The sequence below is a fragment of the Triticum aestivum genome, chromosome 5A, assembly GCF_018294505.1.
Source record: "Triticum aestivum cultivar Chinese Spring chromosome 5A, IWGSC CS RefSeq v2.1, whole genome shotgun sequence".
In the NCBI taxonomy this organism is placed as follows: domain Eukaryota; kingdom Viridiplantae; phylum Streptophyta; class Magnoliopsida; order Poales; family Poaceae; genus Triticum; species Triticum aestivum.
The window spans coordinates 452,255,568-452,282,448 of record NC_057806.1 but is presented as its reverse complement, the minus strand read 5'-3'; positions in this window follow the sequence as shown (position 1 = coordinate 452,282,448).

The window sequence follows — 26,881 nt, the reverse complement described above, 5'->3', positions numbered from 1 at the left end:
AATGTCAAGCCGAAGGTAGTGAGCGGCCGCCAGGCGGAGTGCGGAGGCGCCATGGTGGGCAAGATGCCCAACGTCACATGGCTCGAGGGCTCCTTCGTGGAGACCATAAAGGGGTGGCAATCGGGGTGGTTCTATATCACCGAGCCGCGTGACCCTAAATGGGCAGCGGCCCACGAGTTCCGATCTGGCATCCCCACGCGGCTCACCTCCTGGCAAGAGAAGGGCCTGTCCTGGGGTAGTTCGGGAGAGCTGACCGGCCTCCAAACATGTATCAAAACATGGTGAACAAGAAGCTCAAACTCGTCAACGTAGTCCAGGTCATGCTCATCCGCCAGATCCTCCCGTGCCAACAACGGGCTTTCAATTTGTGGGAGTTCGACCCGGCCCAGCACCGAACTCTGAACAGGCTCTTCGACACAACTCACGAGGATGCCTAGAAGGTTCTATTCAAGGGTGCCGAGGTTCCCCCTCCCACTACCGAGGATCGCGGATACTACGCCAAGCGCCAAGCCAGCGCGGTAAGCTGTTTTACCTCTCATAGGATACTTGTTTTTCATAGTTTGACTCTATGCGGGATCTAAGCTCCCGTACCTTTGACAGGACTGGCAGGAGATGGCCGGACATATCGACTATCCGACTCCTTTGCCCGAAGGCCCAGCAGACGCTCTCCTGACGAAGATGCTGACTCCGGCCCCTTATAAGGTGCCGGAGAAGACCAATAAGGCCAAGGGAACTCGAAAGAGTTCCCGACGCCAGGCGTCATCGGACTCATCGTCCGATAACTCTGCGACACACTCCTCCCCTGAAGACGAGGAGGACGAAGAAGATGCTCCCCCTTCAGTTGGGGGAGACAAGAAAAGGAAGGCCACCCCAAACGGGGAGGCCGACGGGTCCAAGAAGGGAAGGACTCTCCTTCCGGACAGTTCCACCACCGCCGCCGAAGCCGAAGACGAGTGGTTGCTCAGGGCCAAGCCCCTAGCGAAGTCGTAAGTATTCGGATACTAGAGTAACTCATAGAATTCCTTTGTTGCACCGCTTCCCTTAAGCCGAATATGATTATGCAGGCCACCACGAGCCCGTATCGATGTATCGTCGGACGGCTCCCTGGGCTCGTCGGATATGGATAGCGATCCACTTCCGACCGCCACCTCCCCTTGCCCTACGGATGACGCCGAGGTATTGTCTCAAGAGGCACCGAGTCGAGGGGAGACAGTCCCGGAGGTGCCTCAAGGCAACCTTCCGGACTCCGGGAGTAGAGGGAACAAGGCCCCTGAGGGCTCCGAGTTCGGCCCTCAACCGAACACCGCGCCGGAACCTCCAGTGGTTCCGGACTCGGGCAGGCGGCCTCCTTCCAAGAGGGGCAAGACACCTGTGTCGGTGACCTCTATCCATCCAGAGGCGCTGGACAATCTGCTGAGAGCGCTTTGCAGCGCTTCCATCGACGAGGAGCACCGTACTATTATGAGTGCGGTGGTCCAAAAGGTTCAGTCCGCCAAGAGCGGATTGACTGAAGCCTGTGCCAGCCTTCTAATAGGCTTTGAGGTAAGTGTTTAAAATATAGGAAATATATTACCGCATAGACAGTAGCCCCTGATGCTCTATTCGGTGTTCACAAAGAAAAGCCGAACATAGGATCAAACAATATCGCAGGAGTCTAATATAAGTATGTCAATATGCGTATGCATACTTCGCTGCTGGCATCTGCCGCACTGACTGCGGAGGTCGCCGCACTGAAGCAGGACCTCGAGGGGTCCAAGAAAGAGCACGGCCTTGCCAAGAAGCAGCTCGAGGAGAACGAGGGTAAGTAATACACTGTCTATAGATATGTATATATAAAAGAAGACGCGATTGCAAAATGACAGGATCATCGTATATTTGCCAGGGGCCACGACCGAGGTGGCGACCCTGAAGCAAGTGCTATCCGAGGCCGAAGACAAAGTGGCCAAGGAGCGCACCGAGCGGGAAAGGCAAGAGGCTCGGGTGGGCAAGGTGCAACAAGAGCTCCAGGCTCTCGTGACAAAGCATGAGGCGTTGGAGCTTGACTCGAAGACACGAGAGTCTGAGCTTGCCACGGCCCTCGAGAGCGCAAAGAGTGCCAAGGCTAAAGCCCAAAAGGCCCTCCAGGACATTGACGCGATGAAGAAAATAGCGGCGGGTAAGGCATTCTATATGCAAAGCAAGCATGTGAAAGTAAATTACCTATTACTTACCCGAATCCGGAGCTCTTCAGGAGCATTCGCAGATTTGCCCCACAACGTGTCGAATGGCGCACAGTTTTACCAGGCCGAGGAGGGAAGCTCAACAGAGAAGCTATTCTGGTCTCAGTATCCTGGGACCAAACACCCTGTGCCTATGAGCGACCAGCTGAAGCAGCTGGTCGAGCTACACAAGGCGACCGAACAGGCCATGAAGGGCTTTATAGTCCGGCTGTGGCCCGAGGACGCCCTTCCGAATAGCTACTTTGGCCTGGTGAGGCGGCTTGTGGATGCCTTCCCACGGCCGGAAGTCGTCAAGCGGTCCGTCTGCATCGAAGGTGCACGCCGGGCTTTCGCCCGTGTGAAGGTGCAATGGGCCAAGCTAGACGCCGTGAAGCTGATCAAGGAAGGACTGCCGTAGGGCAAGGAGCATCGCACCCCCGAAATTTATTATGAGGGTGTCCTGAAGGTGCCCGTCTTGTAGCGGACGAATGTCCAAAGGATGTAATATTTGAGTAAACTTGCTCGTGTGATCCTGTATGAAAACTTGTTTCATATGCGCTATGCAATGCTTGTTTGAATTTAAAATATTACCTTCTGTTTGGCTGTTTATCTAATCTGAGAGATGGCTAGTCCTCGGCTTCTGCCCCCATGCCATGAGTGCTGGGGTGTTCGGGATAAACCTGAGCACTCTTGTTCCCATTTTTGGGTCCTTCGAGGGAGGTGCTCAGCACAGCGAACAAGGCAACCGGACTAATAATGCTTTATCACTCTCACTTAGGCATAGAATTCTATAATTTTAAATTTCGGAGACGCCCCTGATATTCGGAAGGCCAAATTCGGGGCACGATACACGCCTTTAAGCCAGACAGGACCGGCTCCTCGCTCTAAGCGGCATAAGTCTTTAGGGACTCGAAACCTCGCCGAACAGCTACCAGTCTCTCACCTTATCGTGACAGTCAGTTTTAGCTTTCTCTACTGAGGTGCTTAGCCCAGCAGAACCGGGGCACAATCGCAGTAGTTCTCCTAGTGCTACCTTAGCCGATAGAGCGGAACGTAAGGTACCAAAACATAGGAGCCGGGCAAACCCAACATTTAACCAAAGACATGATTCAGAGATGATGCATATAATGCTATAAGTTCGGAGTGCCACACTTGTGAAAGTGTTCGGACTTCTCACAGCATAATGTGGGGTATTTAAGCCCCTGGTGTATTGGCCGTACCAAAGTGTACGGTTGCAAGGCGTCATTAATGAACACATATATATAAAACAAGAATGCAATAATAGTCGTAATGTTATGCATTGTTTATTCAAAAAGGTGCGTTAAAGCAGAATGATACAGATAGTGCGATAAGCAAAAAGTAGGACTATGTCCCTTCCAAGGGCAAGCTGAGGAATAGTATTAAAGCAAATATTTCACTCGTTATCGTAATCCACCTGGGAGTTCCGTGGTGTGACGTAGCTTTCTGCCTCCTTGGTTGCTGCATCATATGTTCGGCAATCAGGCTGCCGGACAGGGTTTCTAGAGATTAAAGTCCTGAAAGAGAAAAATAACAAAGCAGGAAGCCCCTAGTGCGGTTTAAGCCGCGTATTGGGGCATGCCTTAGTTGTGCCCCCCTCCCCGCCTGTGCCCATGGTATTTTTAATGCGTAATTATGTATGTGTGGCATGAATTTCGCCGTTTGGCTTGGGCCGGGGTGGGGGCCGCATTGCTATGCGAGCTTAGATCGTGCCGGGCGGTCTAGTTGCCGATTATTGCGAGCGTGCTTGAAGGTGTCCGGGTCTTGAAACGCCGAACTGGTGGATTGCCTTGAGAGGCTGCTTTGTGCTTCTGCTGCGAGGGCCGTAGTGTGCTCCTCCGTGCGAAGAGAGCACTTTGTGTTTCCATTAACTGTGATGACCCCCCGAGGTCTTGGCATCTTGAGCTTGAGGTATGCGTAATGCGGTACCGCATTGAATCTTGCAAATGCGGTTCGCCCAAGTAGTGCATGATAGCCACTGCGGAACGGGACTATATCGAAGATTAATTCTTCACTTCGGAAGTTATCCGGGGATCCGAAGACCACGTCCAGTGTAATTGAGCCTGTGCAATGGGCCTCTACACCTGGAAAGACGCCTTTAAAGGTCGTTTTTGTGGGTTTGATCCTTGAGGGGTCTATACCCATTTTTTGCATTGTGTCCTGGTAAAGCAGTTTCAGGCTGCTGCCGCCATCCATAAGGACTCGAGTGAGGTGAAATCCGTCGATGATTGGGTCTAGGACCTGTGCGGCGAATCCGCCATGATGGATACTAGTGGGGTGGTCCCTATGATCGAAGGTGATCGGACAGGAGGACCATAGGTTGAACTTTGGGGCGACTGGCTCCAACGCATATACGTCCCTGAGCGTACGCTTCCGCTCCCTCTTGGGGATGTGGGTTGCGTATATCATGTTCACCGTCCACACTTGTTGGGGGAACCTCTTCTGTCCTCCGGTGTTCGGCTGCCGGGGCTCTTCCTCGTCATCGCTATGTGGCCCCTTATCTTTGTTTTCGGCAATTAACTTGACAGCCTGCTTGAATACCCAACAATCCCTATTGGTGTGGTTGGCTGGCTTGTCGGGGGTGCCGTGTATTTGGCACAAGCGATCGAGTATGCGGTCCAAACTGGACGGGCCCGAAGTGCTTCTTTTAGATGGCTTTTTCCGCTGACCGGGTTTAGAGCCTTTGAATCCTGCATTGACTGTCGTATCCTCGGTATTGTCGCTGTTAATGCGGCGCTTATGTTTCTTGCGACGTGACCTGCTATTGCCGTCCATGGTGTCCGAAGTACCATGGTTCTTTGATATGTTATTACTGCGAGCCAGCCAGCTGTCTTCTCCCGCACAAAAGCGGGTCATGAGTGTCGTGAGGGCTGCCATAGATTTCGGCTTTTCCTGACCAAGGTGCTGGGCTAGCCACTCGTCGCGGATGTTGTGTTTAAAAGCTGCTAAGGCCTCTGCATCCGGACAGTCGACGATTAGATTTTTCTTTGTTAGGAACCGAGTCCAGAATTGCCTGGCCGATTCTTCTGGCTGCTGAATTATGTGGCTCAAGTCATTGGCATCTGGTGGTCGCACATAAGTGCCCTGAAAGTTGTCGAGGAATGCGGCCTCCTGATCTTCCCAACAGCTAATGGACTCTGCTGCCAAGCTGTTAAGCCAATGCCGCGCTGGTCCTTCGAGCTTTAGTGGGAGGTATTTGATGGCGTGTAAGTCATCACCATGGGCCATGTGGATGTGGAGGAGGAAATCCTAGATCCATACCGCAGGATCTGTTGTGGTGTCGTATGATTCAATATTTACGGGTTTGAAACCCTCTGGGATTTGATGATCCATTACTGAGTCTGTGAAGCATAGGGGGTGTGCGACACCTCTGTACTGGGCTATGTCACGACGAAACTCGAATGAGTCGTGTCCGCTGTGTTTGGCTCAGCCGGATTTACTTTTATTGTATCCAGCGTGACGTTTATCGTCTTGCATAGTGGCGCGCCCTCGTGATCCATAGATCGATCTTGCATGTTTTGCTTTGTCCTCCAATACGTCTCGCAGGTCTAGCGTATTTCCCCATGCCTTTTTATTTGAATGGCGTCGGGGTGCAAGCTGATCTTTTGGCTGGAATGCCTCTCTGTCGCGGCCACGGGGTGGCCGATCAGCCGCATCATACGCTTCTTCCTCCAGTCGGGGTAGCAACCTGCATTTTGGGTAACACTTGGAGGGGTGTTCGAGTTTAAATTCCTCGGCCGCCAGGACTTCAGTCCATCTGAAACCTAGCAGATCTTGATCAGCTTGAAGCTGCTGCTGCTTTTTCTTAAGGCTATTTGCCGTGGCTATAAGCCGGCGCTTGAAGCGCTCTTGTTCAACGGGATCCTCTGGCACGACGAATTCATCATCGTCGAGGCTTGCCTTGTCTTTGGAGGGGGGCATGTAATTACCATCCTCCGCCTCTCCATCTGCCGCTCTCTCTGGAGGGCTGGCTCCTCCATCCTCCGGCCCTAAATCTTGCTGGAGGGGATTGTTGCCATCTTCGGCACTATCCGGAGTGTTATTATCTCCTGTGCCGATATCAACGCTTTTGCTTTGGCGGGACTTAGAGCGGCGCTGCTGACGTCGGCGCTTGGGTTGCTTCTTGGAGGGGTCGTCCTCCGCCGTCTCGTCGCCATTACCTTCTTTGGGTGTGTCCACCATGTATATATCGTATGATGAGGTGGCTGTCCAATGCCCTGTGGGCAGTGGTTCCTCTTCGTCTCCCGCATCATCGTCCATACCATCAATGTCTTTGGAGTCGAAGTCGATCATGTCGGTTAAGTCATCGACAATGGCTACTAAGTGGGTGGTGGGTGGGCAGCGAAGTTCTTCGTCATCCGCATCCCAATCCTGCCGGACATAGTTCGGCCAGGATCCTCCCGACAAGGAGAGAGACCTTAATGAGTTCAATATGTCGCCAAAGGGCGAGTGCTGAAAAATATCCGCGGAGGTAAACTCCATGATCGGCGCCCAATCGGATTCGCTAGGAACGGGCGCAGGCGGTTCGGAGTCTGTGGCCGGAGAAGGATCCGGCAGTCTGACAACACGGCTCTCGTGCAGGGTAAGGTCGATGTTCGGCTCGATCGCCGCTGAGGGTAAGGCCTCCGTGGCGGGGTCCATCCACCCATCCATGGACGACACAACTGGCTCCGAATTGAGGGTCGGAGCGGCTGCCAGTGCGATCTCCTGAACACTGCTTGATGGTAGAGCTAAATCGTACTCATCGTGATCGCGTGACGCACAAGGCAGAGGCTCTAATCCGTCAAAGATCAAGTCTCCACGGATATCGGCCTTGTAGTTCAAGCTACCAAACCTGACCTGGTGGCCAGGGGCGTAACTTTCGATCTGCTCCAGATGGCCAAGCGAGTTGGCCCGCAGTGCGAAGCCGCCAAACACAAAGATCTGTCTGGGGAGAAAAGTCTCACCCTGGACTGCATCGCTATCAATGATAGAAGGAGCCATCATGCCTAACGGCGATGACACAGAGGAACTCTCAATGAAAGCACCAATGTCGGTGTCAAAACCGGCGGATCTCGGGTAGGGGGTCCTGAACTGTGCGTCTAAGGCGGATGTTAACAGGAGGCAGGGGACACGATGTTTTACCCAGGTTCGGGCCCTCTTGATGGAGGTAAAACCCTACGTCCTACTTGATTAATATTGATGATATGGGTAGTACAAGAGTGGATCTACCACGAGATCAGAGAGGCTAAACCCTAGAAGCTAGCCTATGGTATGATTGTATGTAATTGTGTCCTACGGAATAAAACCCTCTGGTTTATATAGACACCGAAGAGGGTTAGGGTTACACAAGGTCAGTTACAAAGGAGGAGATATACATATCCGTATTACCTAGCTTGCCTTCCACACCAAGTAGAGTCCCATCCGGACACGAGACGAAGTCTTCAATCTTGTATCTTCATAGTCTAATAGTCCGGACAAAGGATATAGTCCGGCTGTCCGGAGACCCCCTAATCCAGGACTCCCTGACATACCTTGCCGCATACGTGTCCATGTGTGAGAACTTTCTGGGCTGCCGACCGCACTGGGGCCTCTTCAAACACATTTTCACTTGTCGTTCTCGGTCGGTAAAAAAGGCCAATCCGAGTGATGAGAGGACACACGTGATCCAGATGTGTAGAGGTCTGTGGATCCAGATGAGAAATAGAAGCACTTTCCCTGCTATGATTCTTCCTGAGTTAGTCACGGGGTGGCAGTCGACCTGGTTCTATTGTAAGGACCAACTGATGCCGGGTCAGTCGACTGGCCTTCCCCCATTTTCCATTGGACGAGTTGAGAAGCCTTCTCCCTTGAGAGTGACTTAGCTGAGAAAGCGGAGGTGAACATGTTGGTTGAGCGAGTAGTCCAACTTGTCCGTGACGGTGTGACTGGCATGGACTTGTTAGAAGTGTTTCTCAGTCGACGCATCCAGCCACTCCAAGCCCGTGATCATCCAATGTGGATATACTCGGGTGCTGAAGAGAGCACCCGGATCCACCCGGAGGAAGTCGATGAGGGAACGGTGGCGCAGTGGCTGCAAGGTATTACTAGCAACAAAGACAACCCAGGGGGTCTAGGAGGGTTCCTCCACTCGACAACACCACCGAACCCAACAAGGTCTGATTCATTTCTTCCGAGTGTCTTTTGCTCTGATATGTATTTGTTATCGAAACTGATTGATATCCACTCGACCCCGTGTCTTGCAGATTTACACTGAGATGTATTCGATGCCCAACGGAGAGCAGGAGGAGGAGGAGGGAGAGGCGAGCGGGGGCGATAGTGGCGACTGGCATTCTGACGGAAGAGGAGACGAGGAGAGTGAGGAATTGAGCAGTGGTGAGGAGGTCGACTCCCCTCCTCACACAGAAAGACGCTCCAAGCAGAGGTAGGACCCAGCCAGTGTTCGTGGCAAAGCGACTCCGCCGAATGAAGATACCTTCAAGCGCACTAGGACATCTTCTCCTGTGCCGACTGAAAAAGCTCTGAAGCAACTCAAAGTTGTGCCGCCAAAACCCTGGAAGGCCTTGCCCAAGATCAAAGTGGACGTCCCTATCGCTTCTGGGTAATCATTGGCTCGACCTCTTAGTTTTAGCATGACCCAATCTTTGGTCGATTCACTTTCCTGTTTTAACCAAGTGAATTCTGAAATTTGCAGTGCTGCCTCTGGGACTTCTATGTACCAAGATGATGATGACGAGGAGATGGAAGACACAGTCACCTCCCACGCGGGTACAACTTTTGTCACTTTGTCTTTACTTTGTCAGCCATTTTGATGGTCGACTGAACTTCTATAATCGATTGCTTTGTAGCTCCACCCAATGTCATTGAACTTCCAGATGACGATGAAGACGTGCCACAGAGAGCCATGGGAAGGAGGGGCGGGACTTCGAGCAGGAAGGCACCATGAGGGAGTCCTGGATTAGGGGGTCTCCGGTCAGCCGGACTATATCCTTTGGCCGGACTGTTGGACTATGAAGATACGAGATTGAAGACATTGTCCCGTGTCCGGATGGGACTCTACTTGGCGTGGAAGGCAAGCTAGGCAATACAGATATGTATATCTCCTCCTTTGTAACCGACCTTGTGTAACCCTAGCCCCCTCCGGTGTCTATATAAACCAGAGGGTTTTAGCCCGTAGGACAACATACAATCATACCATAGGCTAGCTTCTAGGGTTTAGCCTCTCCGATCTCATGGTAGATCTACTCTTGTACTACCCATATTATCAAGAATAATCAAGCAGGACGTAGGGTTTTACCTCCATCAAGAGGGCCCAAACCTGGGTAAAACATTGTGTCCCCTGCCTCCTGTTACCAGCCGCCTTAGACGCATAGTTCGGGACCCCCTACCCGAGATCCGCCGGTTTTGACACCGACATTGGTGCTTTCAATGAGAGTTCCTCTGTGTCATCATCATTAGGCTTGATGACTCCTTCAATCATTGATAGCGATGCAATTCAGGGTGAGACTTTTCTCCCCGGACAGATCTTTGTGTTTGGCGGCTTCGCACTGCGGGCCAACTCGCTTGGCCATCTGGAGCAGATCGAGAGTTACGCCCCTGGCCACCAGGTCAGGTTTATAAGCTTAAACTACACGACCGATATCTGCGGAGACTTGATCTTCGACGGATTCGACCCCCTGCTTAGTGCGCCACACGGTCACGATGAGCATGATTTAGCTCTGCCATCGGACAGTGTCCAGGTGATCGCGCCGGCAACCGCTCCGACCCTCAATTCGGAGCCAGTTGCGCCATCCATGGACGGGAGGATAGACCCCGCCACGGAGGCCGCACTCTCATTGGCGATCAAGCCGAGTATCGACCTTACCCTTCACGGGAGCCGTGACGCCGAACTACCGGATTCCTCCCCGGCCACGGACTCCAAACCGCCTGTGCCCTTGCCTATCGAATCCGACTGGACACCGATCATGGAGTTTACCTCCGCAGATATTTTTCAGCACTCGCCCTTCAGCGACATACTAAACTCATTAAGGTCTCTCTCCCTGTCAGGAGAGTCCTGGCCGAACTATGTTTGGCAGGATTGGGATGTGGATGACGAAGAAATTCGCTCCCCACCCACCACCCACTTGTTAGCCACTGTCGACGATTTGACCGACATGCTCGACTTCGACTCCAAAGACATCGACGGTATGGACGACGATGCAGGAGACGAATAGGAACCACTGCCCACAGGGCACTGGACGCCCACTTCATCATATGATGTATACATGGTGGACACACCCAAAGAAAACAACGACGAGGAACGGAAGGACGCAGCGAAGGGTTGTTCCCTCGAGAAGCAGTCAAAGCGGTGGCGTAAGCGCCGCTCCAAATCACGCCTCGGCAGAAACAACGATCATATAGACCCGGAGATAGAGCAGGGTGAACCATCGCCCGACCAGGGCAACACAAAGAATCAAACTAAACAACCCGACCCCGTCGAAGATAACAGTCCAGACGACATCACACCGGACAGGCACCCGGAGCAACAGAATGCCCATCAAAGGCTGGTTGCCACTGCGAGGAGTCTGAAAAAGCAAAAGAAAAGGCTCAGGGATGCACAAGACACACTCAAAATCAGATGGAGTGAAGTACTCAACACTGCAGTGAAGTACGGCAATAATCGCCACACCAAGAGCTACCCGAAGCGAAAGTTGCTACCTGAATTCGATGAGGAGGCCTTAGATCCCCTGCAACCAAAAATTAAAACGGCCATCCGGTCGGATAGATGACCTCGTGGCCAACATAGAGCGGCAAACGACGCCGCACATAAGCCAGTGCGCGATCCACGCGAGGGCTCGCACCAAAAGGACGGCGCAACCAGATCCATATACGGGTCACGCAAGCGCGCTCCAGCATGCAATGCAACACAACAAACATCCGAACACCATGGTACACCCAAATACAGGGGTGCCGCACACCCCCTATGTTTCACTGATGAGGTGCTGGACCATGAATTTCCAGAGGGATTCAAACCCGTAAACATAGAGGCGTACGACGAAACAACAGACCCTGGGGTCTGGATTGAGGACTACATCCTCCATATCCATATGGCTCGAGGAGACGATCTCCACGCCATCAAGTACTTACCCCTCAAGCTCAAAGGGCCAGCTCGGCACTGGCTTAAAAGCCTCCCCGAAAACTCCATTGGAAGCTGGGAAGAGCTCGAAGATGCCTTTCGGTCAAATTTTCAAGGGACCTATGTCCGACCACCGGATGCAGACGATTTAAGTCATATAACTCAACAGCCCGGAGGGTCAGCCAGAAAGCTTTGGAACAGGTTCCTCACTAAAAAGAACCAAATAGTCGACTGTCCAGACGCTGAAGCCTTAGCTGCTTTCAAGCACAGTGTTCGAGACGAATGGCTTGCCAGACACCTCGGCCAAGAAAAGCCGAGAACAATGGCAGCATTAACAAGCCTCATGACCCGCTTTTGCGCGGGCGAGGACAGCTGGTTAGCCCGATGCAGCACCAGCGACCCAAGTACATCCGAAGTCAGGGACGGAAACGGGAAATCACGACGCAGCAAAAACAAGCGCCGGAATAAAGAAGACAGCCCGAAGAGCACGGCGGTAAACGCCGGATTCAGAAGCTCTCGGCCAGGTCAGCAAAAGCTGCCCCCAAAGGCAACAGAGACGAACTGTCCAGCCTAAACAAGATTCTGGACCAAATATGTCAGATCCATAGCACCCCCGATAAACCTGCAAATCATACCCATAGAGAATGTTGGGTCTTCAAGCAGTCCGGCAAGCTCAACGCCGAACATAAGGGGCAGGATACACCAAGCGAAGACGAGGACGAGCCTCGCAGCAAAGCACTGGGGAACAGAAGAAATTCCCACCAGAAGTCAAAACAGTCAATGTGTTACACGTGATAAAGGGGAGAAACAAAGCAGCACTCCTAGAGACACATGCCCCAGGGCCTATCACCGCGGAGTTCTGCCACTGGTCATCCCAATCGATCACCTTTGACCATTGGGATTACTCGGCAAGTATCCGGCGTGCAGGATGGGCTGCCTTGGTATTAGACCCAATAATTGACGGATACCACTTCACGCGAGTCCTGATGGACGACGGCAACAGTTTAAACCTGATATATCAGGACATAGTCCGCAACATGGGGATAGACCCAACAAAAATTAGCCGCAGAAATACTACCTTTAAAGGAGTAACGTCAGTCCCAGAGGCCCATTGCACGGGCTCCCTGCTACTAGAGGTCATATTTGTCTTCCCCGATAACTTCCGCAGCGAAAATTTAACCTTCCACATCGCTCCATTCCAAAGTGGCTATCAAGCACTACTCGGACGTGAAGCTTTCGCTCGCTTTAACGCAATACCACATTACGCTTCCCTCATGCTTAAGATGCCTGGTCCATGTGGCATCATTACAGTAAATGGAAATATTGAGCGCTCCTTGCGCGTGGAAGACCGTGCGGCTGCCTTGGCAGCCGCACACTAAACGGCCTCACCAACTAAAGCATCTGACAGGTCGTTAAGACCACAGACACGGTTGGACGAGTCCGGCACAACTATATGTAATTGATACAGGTTTGATGGCTATACCCCTATTACAATACAAGGGGCTCAACGCGCGCGCACAAGTGGCAATCAGGCTCAACTTTACTCATTTGAACTATATATTGTTTATTTAGTATAACTTACCTTTTGCACGGCAACTTTTCAATTAAGTTCCTCTCTTTTTCAGATGACCATCGTGCTACACCCGTCCAGAATACGGCACAACGGAGACACAGGCGCAGACGTGCAGCAGGGACCCGTTCCAAGGATTCTTTTTAGATTAAGACCCTGCGTAAACCTTTTTTACTGTCTCTTGTTGATACACATCCCTCGGATTCTCAGTACAATTGAGAAGGATGCTGACGTATTGGCATGTGGCCACGTCAGAATATTGCACGTACCTGGACACCAGGGGCTTATTACAAAGGGCACTGTTTAGGCCCGGTTTACACCATAAAGACCGAATACCTTAGGGAGTGTTCGGCGTCGCGAGTTTGGCCTTATATGCATCAGCTCCGAATCATGTCTTTGGTCAAATGTTGGGTTTGCCCGGCTCCTGTGTTTTGCTGCCTTACGTTCCGCTCTATCGGCTAAGGCGGCACCAGGAGAACTACTGCGATTGTGCCCTGGTTCATCCGGACGAGCACCTCAGTAGAGAAAGCCGAAAACTGACTGTCATGATATAGCGTGAGACTGGTCAACCACTCGATGACCTATCGGAATCTTCGGGATTCCTCCGCCTTAACGAAGGGCCGTTTCCCGGCCAGGCATGTACGCACCCCGAATTCGGATGAGTGCGGAGCCACCAGGGGCTATATAGTAGCCCCACTGTCAAACTCCTCTGGCTAAGTGAAAGTGTTAAAGCATTATAGTCCGGTTGCCTAGTTCGCTGCGCTATCACCTCCTTAATGGACCAAGACGTTGGATCAAGTGTGAACATGCGTCTTCTGCGAACACCCCCGCATTATATGCGTGGGGGCTGAAGCCGACGACTGCAATCTTTCAGGTTATATACATATATACATAAACGGCCGCACAGGAGGCATCATAATACTTTCGGGCAAAAGTATAAATACAGCCTTGATAAACTTAATAAAACATTGTTTTTACAATGGGAATACATGTCACTCAAACATAATATTCTTCGAGCACTGGGCCTCTATCGAACGAGCGCCTTCAAGAACCTCTTTGAAATAGTGCTCGGCAGCCACTCGGCCTATGGCTGAACCCTCGCCGCAACAGTGGTGGCATCCATCTCTGCCCAGTATGTTTTGACACGGGCAAGGGCCATCCGCGAGCCTTCTATGCACGCCGACCTCTTCATCGCATTAATGCGCGGCACCGCACCAAGGAACTGCTGCACCAAACTAAAATAGTTGCTCAGCTTTGGCCTTTGCGGCAACAGATGATCCACAACAGACCTCATGGCGAGTCCGGACAATCTATTCAGCTCGGCCCATTCGGCAAGCTGATCAGTCAATGGAAGCGGACGCTCTAGAACGTTAAATTGTGACCAGAATAGCTTGTCCACTTCGGCCGCATCAACAGCACTCGCCGCCAAGTCCAGATATGCGTCCACCGAACTCCATAGTCGGTCCAGAGGGGCATACCGAGGATCTCCAAACTTCCTCTGCAGCATAAAGGGTTTCCCAGCCGCGATATCGCCGGCTTGACGCAGCTCCTCCTTCTTCGCTCTCATCGCAGAGCGGGTGTCTTTGGTCGCCATCGTGGCCTTTTCCAGGTCCGTCGCCTTCGCCCGGTTTTCTTCTTCAAGAATCTGGCACCGGTCGGCAGTATCTTTTAATTTTACAGCCATCTTGGCCATTTTTTCTTTGCTCTCGCTATGCGCGGCCTTTTCGGCTCTTAACTCTTCGGCCACCTTTAAAGCGGCCGCATTGCTACTCCTGGTTTGCTCCTTGGCTCGGGCAAGCTCCGCCCGAAGGGTCTCCACGGTGGCCGCTCCATCTGCAGTCACAAACATATTAAAGATATTGGCATCAGGCCGCTCTTATTATGTGACAATCACCAGAAAAATCACTGACCCTGCGCCTCGTCAAGTCGCTCGTTAACAAGCACGATGTTGGCATCTGTCGCATCCAGCTGCCGCTTTAGTTCGGCATACCCATCAGTCCGGCTAGCCATCGGAGCCTCCACCACCTGCACATAAAGGCAGTCTGGTTATTACCTGGGACCATGATCCTTTGTTTGCCGCCGTTTTCGACAACAACCAGAGTCTCAGGGGCTACTCTCTACACAGGGCACATCTAAAAATGTGCGGTACTTTCAAAAATGTACATCATTTCACGTACCTCAAAACCCGTCAGTAGACTCATAAAGGCTTTTTGCAGCCTGCTTTTGGCGGACGAAATCCTCTCGATCATCGTACCCATCAATGTGTGGTGCTCTTCTGAGATAGCCGCTTTCTCCAGCAGATCCCTCCGTACATCCAACCGCGCACCAGACGGTGTCGGGCTCTTTTGATTGCTCTCTTCGAGAGCCGGATACTGAGGACTTCGGGTGGCCATAGGATTACCTTCTGGCCTTGCCGGATCAGGAGAAACCCTCCGCGACGACACCTCAGGGTCGCCCACTTCGTAAGGCGGTGTGGCAGGGGGAGGCGTTTCGCTCTCCATCATCTCCGAAGAAGATCCCCCGAAGACGAGCTCAGCTGAGAAGGGCTAAGATCCGAACTGCAAGATAAAATGCTTCGATTATTCTTCTCAGAAATAGAGCAAGATATTTTCGTTATTGAATACCCTTTTACTTACAACTCGGTAGAGGGATGATCCCCGCGCTGACATTGTGCGGCAAGAGTACCCTCCGAGGCAGGTCCCTCTGGCGGAGATTTCTTCTCCCGTTTGGAAACCTTAGTTTCCGGATCTTCAGAGGTAGACCTCTTCCTTCCCCGGGGACAGAGAATGTCAGATTCTTCCCCTTGGTTATCCTCCCTCGCGGAGGCGCTCATTCCCTCAGTTGGAATAGGTAGCGATGGAGGCCCGCTTCCGCCCTCTTTATTCCCCTCTTCATCTTCCTTTGAGGGCACCAGGCAAGGTGATGGCTCGAGCATCTTTTCCAGCACCGGATTGTCCAAGCCCTTGGGAAGGGGGCCGAACACCAGACCATCTTCGCCTTTGTTATCCAGTCCTGGTCAAAGAGCGATTCTTCAGAATTATGTCATAATAAATAAAAGGACAGTGTGTTCGGCCATGGGATTACTTACTTGGGTAGCAGTGCGGTTGCTGCTCAGGCCCACGTCCTTGGTAGTTTCCGGACACTCTATTTGGGGTCCGAAGAATGACTTGTACATCTCCTTGTGCGTCATGCCGAGGAAATTCTAAACAGTGTGCGGTCCTTCCGGGTTGAATTCCCACATGCGGAGGGGCCGACGTTTGCAAGGCTGGACTCGATCAACCAGCATAACTTGCATTACCATAACCAGATTGAAATCTCCCTCGAAGAGATCTCGGATGCGGCTCTGCAGTATGGGCACGTCCTTGGCTGGACCCCAGCTCAGCCCCCTGCTGATCCATGACATCAGTTGTGGTGGAGGGCCCGAGCGAAAGGTAGGGGCAGCTACCTACTTGGCACTTCGGGGAGCTATGACGTAAAACCACTCCCATTGCCACAATCCAGACACCTCTGGAAAGGAACCCTTTGACCATGGAGCGTCAGCAATCTTGCTTATTAGAGCACCTCCGCATGCTGCGTACTGCCCCTCGACCATCTTCGGCTTCACATCGAAGGTCTTGAGCCACAGGCCGAAGTGAGGGGTAATGCGGAGGAAGGCCTCACACACGACAATAAATGACGAGATGTGAAGAAGGGAATCCGGGGCCAGATCGTGAAAATCCAGCCCGTAATAGAACATGAGACCCCTAACAAAGGGATCCAGAGCGAGGCCTAGTCCTCGGAGGAAGTGGGAGACGAACACAACGCTCTTGTTGGGTTCGGGAGTAGGGACGACCTGCCCTCGGGCGGGCAGCCTGTGCGAAATTTCGGCGGTCAGATATCTGGCCTCCCTCAACTTCTTGATGTCCTCCTCCGTGACGGAGGAAGGCACCCACCGGCCTTGAAGGCTGGATCCGGACATGATTGAAGGTCTGAAGCACCTGACCTTGGCTTTGGGTGTTAGAACTCAAGGCGGGGGAAGGATTCGATTGAGCACGGGAGGGAAAAAAGTAAAAGCCTTGTCCCTTTATAAAGAGGGTGAATATCAAGCGTCCTCCTCGTGGCCGTTTGGGACTTGCCTAAAATCTAGGAGTCCTAGGCACGGTTGGGTTACCCACATCCGTATTAATGAGAATCCCGTAATAAATGGAACACGATCTCTGCTTTGACAAGACGTGTCAAGAAACCACCTCGCGTTATGTGCGGGGCTGGTTAAATAAAAACGGTTCGAATAATTACCGGGCCATGACGTTATGCCATGCTGCCAAAACGTGTCAGTAGATTAGATTTTTAGAAATATTATTCTCTCTATGGTGGTATGTGGAACTTATTTTGCAGGGTCGGATACTGTCCTTATATTCAAACTCTTCTATGGTGTCTTCGGAGGAGGAACCCGCCTTGCAATGCCGAAGACAACACTCGCACCAGACTCATCGTCATTGAAGCCTGGTTCAGGGGCTACTGAGGGAGTCCTTTGGCCGGACTGTTGTACTATGAAGATACGAGATTGAAGACTCCGTCCCGTGTCCGGATGGGACTCTACTTGGTGTGGAAGGCAAGCTAGGCAATACGGATATGTAAATCTCCTCCTTTGTAACCGACCTTGTGTAACCCTAGCCCCCTCTGGTGTCTATATAAACCGGAGGGTTTTAGTCCGTAGGATAACATACAATCATACCATAGGCTAGCTTCTAGGGTTTAGCCTCTCCGATCTCGTGGTAGATCTACTCTTGTACTACCCATATTATCAAGAATAATCAAGCAGGACGTAGGGTTTTACCTCCATCAAGAGGGCCTGAACCTGGGTAAAACTTTGTGTCCCCTGCCTCCTGTTACCATCCGCCTTAGACGCACAGTTCGGGACCCCCTACCCGAGATCTGCCGGTTTTGACACCGACACACCAGCTGGCAAGACTTCCCAGTCGACGCCGGTGACGGAACCAGTGATTCAGCAGTCCGGAGATGTGAACCGGGCTTCTGTTACTTTTGCTGTTCTAGTGTCGAGTGAACGCCCTTCATTGTCGACTACGCAAGTCCCTGTTTCATCTATCCAACACCATGCCTCGGATCCTCAAGCTGCTATGACTGGACCCACTTCTCCATTGTTCATCACCCATCATGTTCCAGAGGACCAGGGAAGTGCTGCTACAGAAGCTATACACCAAGCAGGCCTGATGATGTAGTGGATGAAGACAGTGCACGAAACCAGCCAAGCTGCCTATGATGCCAGTGCAGCCCTCTGAGCCAATGTCCATGTTAGTTTGTTTCCGATTGATCTCCTATCTTGACGCTTGTTCTGTTAGGATATGCTACCTGAAAACTTTTCATTGTGCGTCCATTTGTCAGTCTGTTCTTCGCATCTATACACCCATTGGATGTTTCAATTTATGCTAAGTAGTTTTTCTAGTTGAGTTGGTTAGGTTGTTTTGATTGTCACTTTAGACTAGTGGGGGCACGCAGAGTGCACCCACTGGGTGTAGTCCCCGAGGCCGCTGTCGAATGTGTGATTCGGCAGGGGTCTTGATAAAAATATCTTGTTCTTCGGTTCTTCCACTCGGTCTAGGCGGACTATGTCGATTGGAACCTGGACTAGTGGGGGCACGCTGAGTGCACCCACTGGGTGTAGTCCCCGAGACCGCGGTCGACTGCGGGCAGTCGTTGGGGTCTGAGAATAATTGTTGCCTGCTTTTTTTCTCTTCCACTCGGTTTGGGCGGACCATGTCGAGTGGAAATGATGTCTACTACAAAACCTTCTTCTTGTAGACATTGTTGGGCCTCCAAGTGCAGAGGTTTGTAGGACAGTAGCAAATTTCCCTCAAGTGAATGACCTAAGGTTAATCAATCCGTGGGAGGCGTAGGATGAAGATGGTCTCTCTCAAGCAACCTTGCAACCAAATAACAAAGAGTCTCTTGTGTCCCCAACACACCCAATACAATGGTAAATTGTATAGGTGCACTAGTTCAGCGAAGAGATGGTGATACAAGTGTAATATGGATGGTAGATAAAGGTTTTTGTAATCTGAAAATATAAAGACAGCAAGGTAACTAATGATAAAAGTAAGCGTAAACGGTATTGCAATGCTAGGAAACAAGGCCTAGGGTTCATACTTTCACTAGTGCAAGTTCTCAACAATAAAAACATAATTGGATCATATAATGATACGTCTCCAACGTATCTATAATTTTTGATTGCTCCATGCTATATTATCTACTGTTTTGGACATTATTGGGCTTTATTATCCACTTTTATATTATTTTTGGGACTAACCTACTAACCGGAGGCCCAGCCCAGAATTGTTGTTTTTTGCCTATTTTACGGTTTCGAAGAAAAGGAATATCAAACTGAGTCCAAATGGAATGAAACCTTCGGGAACGTGATTTTCTCACCGAACATGATCCAGAGGACTTGGACCTTACGTCAAGAAACAAAGGAGGAGGCCACGAGGTAGGGGGCGTGCCTACCCCTCAGGTGCGCCCTCCACCCTCGTGGGCCCCTTGTTGCTCCACCGACGTACTCCTTCCTCCTATATATACCTACGTACCCCCAAATGATCAGATACGGAGCCAAAACCCTAATTCCACCACCGCAACTTTCTGTATCCACAAGATCCCATCTTGGGGCCTGTTCTGGAGCTCCGCCGGAGGGGGCATCGATCACGGAGGGCTTCTACATCATCACCATAGCCCCTCCGATGAAGTGTGAGTAGTTTACCTCAGACCTACGGGTCCATAGTTATTAGCTAGATGGCTTCTTCTCTCTTTTTGGATCTCAATACAATGTTCTCCCCCTCTCTTGTGGAGATCTATTCGATTTAATCTTCTTTTTGTGGTGTGTTTGTTGAGACCAAAGAATTGTGGGTTTATGATCAAGATTATCTATGAACAATATTTGAATCTTCTCTGAATTCTTTTATGTATGATTGGTTATCTTTGCAAGTCTCTTCGAATTATCAGTTTGGTTTGGCCTACTAGATTGACCTTTCTTGCAATGGGAGAAGTGCTTAGCTTTGGGTTCAATCTTGCGGTGTCCTTTATCAGTGACAGTAGGGGCAACAAGGCACGTACTGTATTGTTGCCATCGAGGATAACAAGATGGGGTTTTCATCATATTGCATGAGTTTATCCCTCTACATCATGTCATCTTGCTTAAGGCGTTACTCTATTTTCATGAACTTAATACTCTAGATGCATGCTGGATAGAGGTCGATGAGTGGAGTAATAGTACTAGATGCAGGCAGGAGTCGGTCTACTTGTCTCGGACGTGATGCCTATAGACATGATCATACCTAGATATTCTCATAACTATGCTCAATTCTGTCAATTTCTCAACAGTAATTCATTCATCCATCGTACAGTACTTGTGCTCTTGAGAAAATCCACTAGTAAAATCTATGGCCCCGGGGTCTATCTTCATCATATTAATCTTCCAATACTTAGTTATTTCCTTTGCTTTTTACTTTGCTTTTATTTTACTTTGCATCTTTATCATAAAAATACCAATAATATTATCTTATCATATCTATCAGATCTCACTCTCGTAAGTGGCCATGTAGGGATTGACAACCCCTTATCGCGTTGGTTGTGAGGATTTATTTGTTTTGTGTAGGTACAAGGGACTCGCGCATAGCCTCCTACTGGATTGATACCTTGGTTCTAAAAAACTGAGGGAAATACTTACGCTACTTTACTGCATCATCCCTTCCTCTTCGGGGAAAACCAACGCAGTGCTCAAGAGGTAGCATATAACTATCCCTCAACATGCAACAAAGAGTCACTCCAAAGTCACTAATAGCGGCGAACAAACAAAGAGATTATGGTAGGGTACGAAACCACCTCAAAGTTATTCTTTCCGATCAATCCATTGGGCTATTCCTATAAGTGTCACAAACAGCCCTAGAGTTCGTAGTAAAATAACACCTTAAGACACAAATCAACCAAAACCCTAATGCCACCTAGATACTCCAATGTCACCTCAAGTATCTGTGGGTATGATTATACGATATGCATCACACAATCTCAGATTCATCTATTCAAACCAACACAAAGTACTTCAAAGAGTGCCCCAATGTTTCTACCGGATAGTCAAGACGAAAACGTGTGCCAACCCCTATGCATAGGTTCATGGGCGGAACCAGCAAGTTGATCACCAAAATATACATCAAGTGGATCAATAGAATACCCCATTGTCACCACGGGTATCCCACGCAAGACATACATCAAGTGTTCTCAAATCCTTAAAGACTCAATCCGATAAGATAACTTCAAAGGGAAAAATCAATCCATTACAAGAGAGTAGAGGGGGAGAAACATCATAAGATCCAACTGTAATATCAAAGCTCGCGATACATCAAGATCGTACCACCTCAAGAACACGAGAGAGAGAGAGAGAGAGATCAAACACATAGCTACTGGTACATACCCTCAGCCCCGAGGGAGAACTACTCCCTCCTCATCATGGAGAGCGCTGGGATGATGAAGATGGCCACCGGAGAGGGATTCCCCCTCCGGCAGGGTGCCGGAACGGGTCTAGATTGGCATTCAGTGGCTACAGAGGCTTCTGGCGGCGGAACTCCCGATCTATTGTGCTCCTCAAAGTTTTTAGGTTATATGGGTATATATGGGAGGAAGAAGTACGTCGGTGGACCTCAGGGCTGTCCACGAGGCAGGGGGCGCGCCCAAGGGGTGGGCATGCCCCGCACCCTCGTGGGCAGCCCGGGACTCTCCTGCTCCAACTTCGATACTCCGTGGGCTTCTTCTGGTCCAAAAATAAGTTCCGTGAAGTTTCAGGTCAATTGGACTCCGTTTGATTTTCCTTTTTTGTGATACTCTAAAACTAGGAAAAAACAGAAACTGGCACTGGGCTCTGGGTTAATAGGTTAGTCCCAAAAATAATATAAAAGTGCATAATAAAGCCCATAAACATCCAAAACAGATAATATAATAGCATGGAACAATCAAAAATTATAGATACGTTGGAGATGTATCAGCATCCCCAAGCTTAATTCCTGCTCGTCCTCGAGTAGGTAAATGATAAAAACAGAATTTTTGATGTGGAATGCTACCGAACATATTTCTCTAAGTAATTCTCTTCATTTTGGCATGAATGTTCAGATCCATAAGATTCAAGACAAAAGTTTAATATTGACATAAAAATAATAATACTTCAAGCATACCAACTAAGCAATCATGTCTTCTCAAAATAACATGGCCAAAGAAAGTTCATCCCTACAAAATCATATAGTTTGGTCATGCTCCATTTTCGTCACACAAGAATGCTCTCATCATGCACAACCCCGATGACAAGCCAAGCAATTGTTTCATACTTTTGTAATCTCAAACCTTTTTCAACTTTCACGCAATACATGAGCGTGAGCCATGGATATAGCACTATGGGTGGAATAGAATATAATGAGGGGGTTATGTGGAGAAGACAAAAAGGAGAAAGTCTCACATCGATGCGGCTAATCAATGGGCTAGGGAGATGCCATAAGGAAGACAATCAAATAACACCTCATGTTTCAAATTTGTTACACAACGTTTACCATACGTGCATGTGATAACCCACAAGTATAGGGGACCGCAACAGTTTTCGAGGGTAGAGTATTCAACCAAAATTTATTGATTCGACACAAGGGGAGCCAAAGAATATTCTCAAGTATTAGCAGCTGAGTTGTCAATTCAACCACACCTGGAAACTTAATATCTGCAGCAAAGTGTTTAGTAGCAAAGTAATATGATAATAGTGATAAAGGTAACAAAAGGTAACGGTAGTAAAAGCAATGTTTTTGGTATTTTGTAGTGGTGATAGTAATAGCAACAGAAAAGTAAATAAGCGAAGAACAATATGTGGAAAGCTCGTAGGCAATGGATCGGTGATGGAGAATTATGCTGGATGCGGTTCATCATGTAACAGTCATAACCTAGGGTGACACAGAACTAGCTCCAGTTCATTGATATAATGTAGGCATGTATTCCGAATATAGTCATACGTGCTTATGGAAAAGAACTTGCATGGCATCTTTTGTCCTACCCTCCCGTGGCAGCGGGGTCCTTACGGAAACTAAGGGATATTAAGGCCTCCTTTTAATAGAGAACCGGAACAAAGCATTAACACATAGTGAATACATGAACTCCTCAAACTACGGTCATCACCGGTAAGTATCCCGATTATTGTCACTTCGGGGTTAACGGATCATAACACATAATAGGTGACTATAGACTTGCAAGATAGGATCTAGAACTCTCATATATTGATGAAAACATAATAGGTTCAGATCTGAAATCATGGCACTCGGGCCCTAGTGACAAGCATTAAGCATAGCAAAGTCATAGCAACATCATTCTCAGAACATAGTGGATAGTAGGGATCAAACCCTAACAAAACTAACTCAATTACATGATAGATCCCATCCAACCCATCACCGTCCAGCAAGCCTACGATGAAATTACTCATGCACGGCGGTGAGCATCATGAAATTGGTGATGGAGGATGGTTGATGATGACGATGGCGACGGATTCCCCTCTCCGAAGCCCCGAACGGACTCCAGATCAGCCCTCTCGAGAGGTTTTAGGGCATGGCGACGGCTCTGTATCGTAAAACGTGATGATTTCTTCTCTCTGATTTTTTTTCTCAACGAAACTTATATGGAGGTGGAGTTGGAGTCGGAGACGCAACAGGGGGCCCACGAAGTAGGGGGGCACGCCCTAGGGGAGCAGGCGTGCCCCCACCCTTGTGGCAAGACGGTGGGCCCCCGGGCCTTCATCTTTGGCAGGTATTTTTCTTATTTTCTGAAAAGTGTCTCCGTGAAGTTCAAGGTCATTCCAAGAACGTTTGATCCTGCACTTAAATAACACCATGGTAGTTCTGCTGAAAACAACGTCAGTCCGGGTTAGTTCCATTCAAATCATGCAAGTTAGAGTCCAAAACAAGGGCAAACGTGTTTGGAAAAGTAGATACGTTGGAGACGTATCAACTCCCCCAAGCTTAAACCTTTGCTTGTCCTCAAGCAATTCAGTTGACAAACTGAAAGTGATAAAGAAAAACTTTTACAAACTCTGTTTGCTCTTGTTGTTGTAAATATGTAAAGCCAGCATTCAAGTTTTCATCAAAGATTATAACTAACCACATTTGCAATAACGCATAGGTCTCAAGTTTACTCATATCAATAGCATAATCAACTAGCCAGCCATAATAATAAAACTCGGATGACAACACTTTCTCAAAACAATCATAATATGATATAACAAGGTGGTATCTCGCTAGCCCATTTTGAGACCGCAAAACATAAATGCAGAGCACCTTTAAAGACCAAGGACTGACTAGACATTGTAATTCATGGTAAAAGAGATCCAGTCAAGTCATACTCAATGTAAACTAACAATAATGAATGCAAATGACAACGGTGCTCTCCAACTGGTGCTTTTTGATAAGAGGATGATGACTCAGCATAAAAGTAAATAGATAGGCCCTTCGCAGAGGGAAGCAGGGATTTGTAGAGGTGCCAGAGCTCGGTTTTGAAATAGAGGTGAATAATATTTTGAGCGGTATACTTTCATTGTCAACATAACAACCAAGAGATGGCGATATCTTCCATGCTACACACATTATAGGCGATTCCCAAACAGAATGGTAAAGTTTATACTCCCCCTTCCACCACAAGCATCAATCCATAGCTTGCTCGAAATAACGAGTGCCTCCAACTAACAAGAATCCCAGGGGGAGTTTTGTTTGCAATTATTTTGATTTAGTTTGCATAAAGCATGGGACTGGGCATCCCGATGACCAGCCATTTATCTCGTGAGTGAGGAGCGGAGTCCACTCCTCTTGAGAATAACCCGCCTAACATGGAAGATACAGACAACCCTAGTTGATACATGAGCTATTCGAGCATACAAAACATGATATTTATTTGAAGGTTTAGAGTTTGGCACATACAAATTTACTGAGAACGGCAGGTAGATACCGTATATAGGTAGGTATAGTGGACTCATGTGGAATAACTTTGGGTTTTAAGGAGTTTGCATGCACAAGCAGTATTCCTGCTTAGTACAGGTGAAGGCTAGCAAAAGACTGGGAAGCGACCAGCTAGAGAGCGACAACAGTCATGAACATGCATTAAAATTAATCAACACTAAATGCAAGCATGAGTAGGATATAATCCACCATGAACATAAATATCGTGAAGGCTATGTTGATTTTGTTTCAACTACATGCGTGAACATGTGCAAGTCAAGTCACTTAAATCATTCAGAGGAGGATACCACCCTATCATACCACATCATAACCATTTTAATAGCATGTTGGCACGCAAGGTAAACCATTATAACTCATAGCTAATCAAGCATGGCACAAGAAACTATGATCTCTAGTTGTCATTGCAAACATGTTTATTCATAATAGGCTGAATCAGGAACGATGAACTAATCATATTTACAAAAACAAAAGAAGTCGAGTTCATACCAACTTTTCTCATCTCAGCCAGTTCATCATATATCATCATAATTGCCTTTCACTTGCACGACCGAATGATGTGAATAATAATAATAGTGCACGTGCATTGGACTAAGCTGGAATCTGCAAGCATTCAATAAACAGGAGAAGACAAGGCAATATGGGCTCTTTTGTCAGATAAACAATAATGCATATAAGAACCAATTCAACAATTTAATTATGGTCTTCTCCTATTGACCCCCAAAGAAAAGAAAATAAATAAAACTATTTACACGGGAAAGCTCCCAACAAGCAAAAGAAGAACAGGAAATCTTTTTGGGTTTTCTTTTTAATTACTACTACAAGCATGGAAATTAAAACTAGCTAAAAGCTACAACTAATTTTTTTTGGGTTTTTATTAAGGTTTATTAAACACACAAGAAGAAAGCATAAAAAAGGAAATTAAACTAGCATGGATGATACAATGAAAAAGTATGAGCACCGACATCTAGCAATGAGTGTGTGAACATAAATGTAATGTCGGTGGGAAATACGTACTCCCCCAAGCTTAGGCTTTTGGCCTAAGTTGGTCTATGGCCACGGCTGGCCTGGCGGATATCCATAATAGTAGCTGGGGTCGTACTGCGATGAGGAAGAAGAAGGCGCTGATTGCCACTGGCTGGCAATCATCTCCGGATCCCACTGGTAATTAGACTGTCGTGAGGGATCAAATTGTAGTTCCGGCTCTGGCTCCTCGGCTGGTGCAGGGTTCCGGTAAGCTTGAATAACCGTCAACGGAACAAGGTACGTGCCTACAGACAAATCAAACAAAGAAGGAGCAGGCAGGGTAATAGTCTCAGGATGATGTTTGTTAAAGAACAATTGATATTTAAGCTCTCCTGCCCTATTCTTAACAATAAAATCATGTGCTACCATACTTTTATAATCTATATAAACACGGGGCAGCACCTTTTCTTCCTTCTCAACATGCCTAATAGGTATGTTAAAACGTGCAGCTAGGCGTGAGGCATAGATGCCTCCAAAGATAGGGCCTTTGGTACGGTTCAGACTTAACTGTTTGGCAATAATACCGCCCATACTAAAAGTGTTATCACTGTATAAACCTTGAAGCAAAATAATAATATCAGTGATACTAAGGTTTCCACAGTTTCGGCGACCAATTAAGCAACGACTAGCAAATAATGCAAAGTAGCCTAAAACAGGAAAATGTATGCTAGTGATTCGTGCATCGGAAACCTTCCTTGTTTCCCCTACAGTGATAGTGTCAATAAATCCCTCCACATCATCACGATGTGGTTCTTCTGTCTTGCCCCCAAAAGGGACTAAACAGATCCGACAAAATAATAAAGTGACATCTCCTTATGCTCATCATATAAATGGAATTCCACCATAGGTGGTGAGTTCCTAGAATGAAAAATGAAAGTTTTGCACAAAGGTATTTGTGAGCAAGAGATATTGATCGCATTGGTCGTGGAGGAAAGAGGTAAGGCCTGCAGTCTAAGCCAACTCATAA